At 38.0% G+C, this 8,965-nt stretch overlaps 1 pseudogene; it reads left to right on the plus strand.

Annotated features, from left to right (window-relative positions):
- The first annotated feature begins 7,737 nt into the window (after window positions 1-7,737).
- LOC143400515 (large ribosomal subunit protein eL39-like) lies at window positions 7,738-7,908 on the plus strand (annotated as a pseudogene).
- The last annotated feature ends 1,057 nt before the right edge of the window (window positions 7,909-8,965 follow it).

Here is an 8,965-nt window from a genome sequence, read left to right on the forward strand (position 1 = left end):
TGACGAATGGATAGCAGAAGAAATCAAGGATGAAATAAAAAATACTTAGAAGTAAATGAGAATTCCAACACAACATATCAAAATCTTTGGGACACTATGAAGGCAGTACTAAAAGGAAAGTTCATTGCATTGAGCTCATTTATTAAAATAATAAAAAGAACATTAGATCTCAAAGCCCTAGAAAAAGAAAAGAAATCAACACCAAAACAGTAGAAGACAGCAAATGATTAAAATCAGAACTGAAATTAATGAAATTGAAACAAAAGAATTTTTTAAATTGACAAAACACAAAGTTGGTTCTTTGAAAAAAAAAACAAATAAAATTAATAAACCTGTAGCATCCAATGAAATGCCCTTTCATGCTTCTTTACCTATCTAGGAATTTTTGTTAGTATGCTAGACATAACAGATATTTTGGACATTGTTCTCTTCCTCATTCAAAATTACTAGTGTATCACCTTGACACTGCCAAAGACTAGATTCAAGCTTTGTTCTGGCAAGTCATTTTCAGTGTTTAGTCTAGTGTTTGACTATTTTTCTACTCCTATAGCATGATTTCTATTTCTAGCTCATGATATTTTTTGAGTCTCAACACAGTATTCACCAAAGCCTCTCCTTTTTGGCTGAGCCAGATGACTGCCTTCCATTCCTGAAGTATTTATTCAACTCTCAGCATCCCAGAAGCAGTTCTTTAATAGGCTTCCTGGAATCTTTTCCTGTACCCATATAGCTTAACACTCAGCTATGAAGAATTTTCATGAAACCCTTTAGGGATCCTCTGTGGGTCCCTTGTCTCTGACACTTAGGTCCCTAATCCCCTCCCCCAATCCTAGCCCTTATCCTTTAGGATTTATGAGCTCTAATCTTGGTTTCTTCTGCTCAGAAAATGGAAGCTCTTTGAAAAATTCCTTCATGGAAAAGTTGTGTGTGTGTATATGTGTGTGTGTGTGTGTGTGTGTGTGTGTGTGTGTGTGTTGGGGGGGGACTTATCTATGTAATTCCCTTCCCTCAAATTTGTAGCCTGATGTTGATTTCTATTTTGAACTGCAAACTATTATTCTATATATTTGATCTATTTATGGTTGTGTACAGTGGTAGGATAGTCAAATAGACAATAGTATACATGGCTTAGGAGTTCATGAGAGAGAATGGACACAAATTTAGGAGTCATCCCCATATAGATTGCATTTAAAGTTGTGAGATTAAATACAATTACTAGAAAAAGCAAAAAGAGATATAGACAAAGAAGTTCAAGGATTAAGCCTTGGTGAAACATTAAAAACTAAAGGCTAATTTAATTTAATAAAAGTCATTTTATAAGTGGCCTAATGGGGGAATGGTGATAGAATTCCTATTTATTCAAAATCCACTATTTCTGTGTAGATTTAGAGACTACACACTGACTGAGTACTTGAACAAATTATTCCCTGCTTCTAGGTCTTTACCCATGCATAAAACTCTCATTAGCAATCAGTCTTAACATGTTAAAATAATTAAAACCAACTTGAGACCAATTTAATAAATTTATTTGAAACTGTTTTGTGAATCCCAGGGATACACATGTGAAAAAAGAATAAAAATCATTTATGGTCCTGAAGACATGGAATATTATAAACAAGCACAAACTCAACAGGACTGAAAAGATTTCATGAAATTCCATTCTGTCCAAATTTTAAAGAGATTCCCTACTAAGCACAGAGTTGTTTGCACAATTCGATCCTTCTGAGTAGTAGACGTTATCTCTTTTGGAAGTGTATGTTATGGCTCAAGTCAACTATATTTTTGAAAAGGACATATAAAGTGAGAAATGCTATTTTCATAAATTGAAAGGCTGAGACTTAATACTTTAATTTATGAAATCAATCCAGTTGCTTGCATATTTCAGCGTGTGACTTTTTCCATTTCTGGTTCTGTTCTTCATCTCTTGCAGTTGTTAAGGGACAGTAATCTGAAACTGCAGCCAAAAGCCTGACACAGCCCATAATAAAAGTGATTTCATTTTTTTCCCCTCAAATATATTATTTGATTTTTCTCTGAGGATAATGAGATGAACTTCAGACCAAATTCTTCTGCTGACCCCAGGAAGTAGGAACTTTTAGTGACCACTCCCCATGCTCTGCATTACCACAGCCCAGTTATTAGGAATAGTCTGGTAGAGGGGGTAATGAAACAGCGGAGCAGAGCCAAGAGCTTATAGGAAAAACTTGGTGTGATATTGAAGGTTTTACTCACAACAATAAATCACACTGAAAAAATGCTTATGGGTGAGAGCAGGAGAATATCTCTGAAGATATTAATCAACTGGGAAGTGGCCATCTTAATGGTGAAATGGTGCCAAGATGGATGTTGTCACCATGAGAAAGCTGTGGAAATTAGGAGGAATATCCCTATTCCCAGAAATACACACTGACATATAGAGGAGTGAAAGAATATGATGTGTGCAACTTACTTTCAAATGGTTAAAAATGATTAAATGCAATACACAGAATACAGAAGGACAAAAGACAGAGGGATAAAGGGAAAAAGGAAAGAAGAGAAAGCAACAGGTAAGGTAGATGGGGAGAACACATTAACAATAGGTGACATTCTTACAGTTTTCCTGTTGGAAATTATTTCCACATTTGATATTGAAAATTGAACTAAGTGTACGTACACACACACACACACACACACACACACACACACAGGGACCCGGGACAGGTAACCTTGAGTATTGCTGCCTAGGTCATTCTGCTCCACTATCATCCCTCCCCTCAGCTCAGCTCCCTCAAGAGTGTCTTTGGCCTTTGTCAAATGATCAAGCTTTTCACACTTCCTCTGAGACCTTAAGGAATATCAGTCTTCCTTTGTGAATCTCTGTTCCTTTTTCTCAAGGTCATGACTCCTATAACTTCAGATAATCCAAATCTGGAGGATGGAGGACACCCCTTCGAGGTGCAGAACTCTGCTGTTGAATGTGCTGTTGGTCAATGTTTTGTTGGAGAATTGAGCCCCTAGGTGCTCATACCCCCAAAATTTCAGGGTCCTGCTGTGGGCCTTCCTTGTCTAGCCCATCTGACTCTGCCATGGCCCAGAGAGGGGAAATGGCCTTTCTGCCTCTTCTTTCTGGAGGGGCAGTTTAAATGCATATGAAGTGTCCTCTTAGATGTCTTCCAGCAAGAGAAATTTTGTGTCGGATTTTAACTTCTTGAACACAGATGTTCAAGTTTCATTTGTTAATCGACTCAAAAACTTGCTTTCGCAAATGAACAGTTCAATGCAATGAAGTAAGAGATATCACTAAGGCTGCATAGAAGAAGGGAATAATTAGAAGATTAGAATAATAATGGGGTCTCCCAAACTTTAATGTGCATACAATTCCCCTATGGATCTTGCCAATGCAGTTGCTACTGGTAGTTTGAGGTGGAACCTGAGATTCTGCATTTCTAACCAGCTTCCAGGTGAGGCTATTGTTGCTGGTCTGTGGATGGCGCTGTGTGGTAAGTACTATGGTGTCCTTGGGGAAGGAGAGCTCACTATTGGTGGGAAATCTTCATGGAAGAGGAAGATCTAGCTGGGCTATGGAAGGAGAGCAAACAAAGCTTGGGTAGATGAGCAGGGAAGAAAACATCAGGTATAGAAACTGATTGAAGAAAGCCCTGGGTTAAGAATGAGCCTAACTTGCTAGACGAGCTTTTGACAGGAGCCCTCTGGAACAGAGTTGGTTTTTTTGTTTTGTTTTGTTTTTAAAACAGGCTTTGTATGGTAGAGAGAAGGAGGCAGATTTATGATGAAAGTTTGGAATACAGGGCTAGGGAGCTACAAATTCTAAGCAATGGAAAGACAGAGAAGGTGTTAGAAAAAAGGATATTGTCTAAAATTCTGTTTAGACAAGGCCATTTTGAATATTTAAAATTCCATGGGATGTCATTATGATAATCTCTCTTCCATTAGTAGAATTTTTGAAAACCACTAGAAGGTACAGAGACATCATTAAAGGAAATCTTTCTCCTAGTAGTTTCTGGCTCCAAATTCTTTTCCCCAGATCCTGCCAGCTAGGTAATTGTTGGGGACAGTGTTTAAATTCACTATGCTCAAGGTAAATTAGACAAGTGATCAGAATTTGGTTGTGTGTAATTGAACACGAATCATAAGGAGAACAAATACCTATAGGATGGAATGGAAAAAGGAAGATCCAGAATCCTTTGTAAATATAGGCTTAATAGGAATTAGTCACAAAGAGCTATGGTTATTAATTTAAAAATAATCTGGTAAAAAAAAGCAATTTGTCAAGTGTCCTCATAGCTTTTTAACTGCTATTGGCAATGGAGCCTTCAAGTAAGTAAACAAATATATGATGGTTGTAACTTCTTAGTAACAGCTGCTGCAAAAATGTAGAATGATCTTAATATTTTTCTGGTTCCCATTTTTTTCAGTTGTCTTCCCGTTTCTCTCCATGTGTCACAAAGGTGGGCTGCAGGCCCTTGTAGGTACTTCCATAACAGATAGCATCTGTTATGGGGTAATCCATGTCCTCTAAAAAATCATATTTTGAGGTAGTCCTGATATTTCAGGGTGTATTTGGCCTTTAAAGAGGTAATTAAGGCAGGGTGTGGTGGTATACTACTGTAATCCCAGTGACTCAGGAGACTGAAGCAGGAGGATTGCCAGTCTCAGCAACTTACAGAGGACCTACGCAACATTGTGAGACCCTGTGTCTAATAATTAATAACAATAATAATAATAATAATAATAATAATAATAATAATGATTTAAAATTTAAAAAAATAAAGTAGGGGACTATAAAGCATGACAGGTATCTTCACACAAAGAGGAAGTTTGGACAGACAGCTACAGAGGGAAGATCTTGTGAAGATATAGGGAGGGGATGGCCATCTGCAAGTCAAGGAGAGGGACCTCAGCAGAAACTAATCCTGCAGACACCCTGACAATGGACCTGCTGCCTCTAGAACCCCAAGAAAATTAACTTCTGTGTTTATATTACCCAGGCTGCGGTACTTTGTTACAGCTGCTCTAGCAAACTGAAACGGCATCATTTGCTCTTCTTTCCCCTTGAGCAGCCAGTTAAATAAATGTTTAGAACATCTGTCATGAACAAAATACTGTGCTGGGCACAGAGGGTGATAAGCAAAAAGAATAAAGAGAAACATAAGAGCATTTGCTTTTAAGAAGGTGTCATTGAAGTAAGGGACATAACCCACACATTCATTCTCATATGAATCTTTTTTTGGTACCGGGGATTGAACTCAGGTGCACTCGACCCCTGAGCCACATGCCCAGCCCTATTTTGTATTTTATTTAGAGACAGGGTCTCACTGAATTGCTTAGCTCCTCACTTTAGCTGAGGCTGGCTTTGAGCTGGCAATCCTCTTGCCTCAGCCTCCCGAATCATTGGGATTCCAGGCGTGAGCCACCATGCCCTACTTGAATCTCTGTTTTAATAGCTAACAATACGTAGCCATAGTTATCATTTTATTTATTAATCTATCTATTCAACACATATTTAATTAGTGCCAACTTATGTGCCCATCACTGTTCTAGATGCTGGGACATAGTAGTGGATGAACAATGGCCTATACTTTATAATATGCTGGCTGGTAATAAGTGTTTTAGAAAAATACAAATCATATGAAGGAGAAAAGGAGAAAGGGTGAAGGAAACATGATTTGAGGGAGAATAGTAATGAGGATCTAATAAGTGGCATTTGAGCAGAAACAAGTGAATATATGGGAAAACTGAACATATTATGTTCTAAGTTCTAAGTTCTGGGGTTGGGTCTAGCACTTGCCTACCACATCAAGGCCCTGAGTTTAATCCCTAGCATTACAAAATAAATGAATAAGTAAAATAAAATAGAAAGCTCTGCATAAGTTTGGGAAGAATCCATGATCTACAGGAAGGTGGACGTTTAACCTGAGAATTTTGACATAATTAGATAGGTGTCACAATCAGGTTATATATAATTAAGCAAAAGGTACACATAGTTGGTACTCAATAAATATTTGCTGAATGAGTGAATAAATGAATGTTAGAAACAGTGAATAAATAGGAGAATAGAGGAAGGAGAGAAGTACTTTTCAGGAGGAGAGTAACTTCAAAACTTAGCTCTATTTGAGGCCCTGTCATGGGCAGCTATGGGGTGATGGGGAAGAGTGGAGGGGATAGATCAAGTGAGGCTCTGGGTCTGTTTCTCAGACAGTTTATCTGCCTTACTTATTGGGTGGCTACAGAAGAGGTCTTGGAAGCAGAGGGGATTGCTACATAAAAAACATTTGGAAAGCACTGGATTGAGGAGTCAGAAGATACATGTGAATTTGTCTGTATCATGATTTGAAATTAAGATAAATAGCATTTTGAATCCTCCTGTGCTTAGAATTTGAATGAGAAATCAGGTGCCAAGAGTGAGAATGGAATTCTGGTGCTGCAATACAAAATGAGGGCTGTCCACACCACTTATTTTACCATGTGAACCAAAGCCAAGCCTGAGAAGAGCAAGGTTTTCAGGAACGGTGGGAGCAATAAAGGTTTAAATGCACCTTTCTTACTTGTTTAAATTCTCATAAAACTAACAACTTGTGGCTTCAATTTAGGATTTTAAAAGCCTATGCAGGAAAATGGATGGAACTAAAGACCATGATGTTAAGTGAAATGAGTCAAACTCAGAAGATGGAGGGTTGTAGCATGTTTCTCTTATTAGTGGAAGCTAGAGAGGATGAAGGAACACAAAAGTGAGGATGGGTCTCCTAAAAATCCAAGGGAGAGCAGTACTAGAAAGGGACCAAGGGGCGGAAGGCACACAGGGAGTGAGGAAATGCTGGGGAATGATATTGGCCAAACTATATTGTTACACTGTTTGTATATACGAATGTGTAACAAGTCCCATCAGTACGTACAACTATAATGCACCAATAAAAATGAGGAAATAAAAAATTATTTTCATCCTTTAAAAGAAGCCTATGTGTGCTTGAAGTGATGCTCTTGCGTCCCTGTTGTAGCCATTAACACTTCAGGGTTGCAGAGAATGAAAATGATCAGCCTGTAAGATTTCATTATAGTCAGCTTTTTCACTGCTCTGACCAAAAGACAACAACAATGTAGAGGAGAAAAAGGTTATTTTGGCTCATGGTTTCAAAGACTCAGTCCATGGTCAGCTGACTCCAGAGGTTTGGGTCCAAGGTGGGACAGAACCTCATGGCAGAAGGGCATGGCAGAGGCAAACAGCTCAGGACATGGCAATGGGGTGGGGACAGAGCAGTGCTCACCAGAGACAAAACATACACTCCAAAGGCTCATCCCCAGTGACCCACCTCATCCAACTAACCCTACCTGCCTACATTTACCACAGAGTTAATCCATGCCAGTGGATCAATCCACCGATGAGGTTACAACTCTTATAATCTAATCATTTCACCTCTGAATATTCCTACATCGTCTCACACGTAAGCTTTTGGGGATACCACATATCCAAACCATAACACATTTCTTCCATAACTTTTTATTTTAAAGGAAAATATTTTGTTTTACAAAATAGGGAAAAGAGGAGCCAAAAGGCAATTTCAGTTTGGAGAATTTAGTGTGTGCATTCCGAGAAACCTGGAATGAACTCATCTTTTAAGTAATATAATGACTTTACATACCTCTTCATCTTTACTTTGTCAGCAAATTTTTAAGAATCTTTTAAAATTGTCTTTTTAGCTCTTCACCTTTTTTTTTCAGCCATTATGATGTGTGTGCTTGATTCGGTACCTTACCACGGCTTCTCAGAAGACTTTCAGTATCAATTGATTCCTGGCCAAGAAACAATAGCAAAATCATCCCATTCATCAGTGAATTCGAAAGAAAATTGTTAATAAAATCCAGAACAATTTCAAGAGGAGACATTGGAGGAGAGCCAAGCTGGGTTTATAAGGAATCACATATTCATGCTGTATCAAGGCTGTGATCATCTTGTTACGCCAAGCTGAAAATGTCATCACTATCTGGACAGTTGAGAATATTTAACTGGGAATGTGGGCTTTCTTTAGTTATAAAGGTGCTACAGTACTAGTTTTGGTTGGTTGGTAATAAATATGTGAAACATTTGAAAGAAAAATCTTTTTATTGCAATGTCTATCAAATAGAAGATGCAACAAAACTCTTAACAGATAGGCCTTAATATGTGCTCACGTAATTGGTCCAACTTTTAGATAAACAGACAACCATATTTGGATCTTTTGACTAAGGGTTGACTTTCAGAGGTCAGAATAGAACCATAACTTTTGCCTACCTAATTTCACATTAAGTCAAGAATTAAAATGAACATTAATCAGCACTAATGAGTAACCTCATGGTTTCTGAGAGCGCAGAGCCATGCAGCAGAAGTGCAATCTATGTGTCATTATGAACAAAATATGTTCCGTTGCCCAGGGCGGAACTCCTAACTTTGGGTATGCATGTCTCCATTGTCAGAATGAGGCTGTGATCCCTTCAGTGGTCAATTGGGTGGTAAGGTCTCATATGATTTTGATTCCTGGAATGAACATTTGTTCCTAGATAATTTTAGTCCATGTTTTCTCTTATCTGTAAAAACTTGTAAGTTGACAATAGAGTTTTAGATAACCATGAGAAGTGATATTTAAATAAGATACATAGTTAAGTACATCAGGCCCATGGACACTGCTGGTTAAAGTTTAGTTTATATGCTGCAGTAGTGTATTACAGTGGCCTTGACACACTGTATAAAAATGTCAGAGAAAGAAGTCAAAGGCAGCAGGTAATTCTAACCCACCTGGATATTTTTTCATATAGACTTCAGTCTTTAGGTAAATAGTTCAAGGAAGCAAATCTAGCCAGAAGAAATTTCAGGTACAAAAATGTTTGCTCACAAAGAGACTTTTAGCAGAATCATGATGCTTGAATGGAGATGAATGGAATTTAGAGACTAACCCAACAAAATTCATTGGTTTTACAGAGGCAGAAGTTGCGG

The sequence above is a fragment of the Callospermophilus lateralis genome, chromosome 5 (assembly GCF_048772815.1).
Source record: "Callospermophilus lateralis isolate mCalLat2 chromosome 5, mCalLat2.hap1, whole genome shotgun sequence".
Classification (NCBI taxonomy): Eukaryota; Metazoa; Chordata; class Mammalia; order Rodentia; family Sciuridae; genus Callospermophilus; species Callospermophilus lateralis.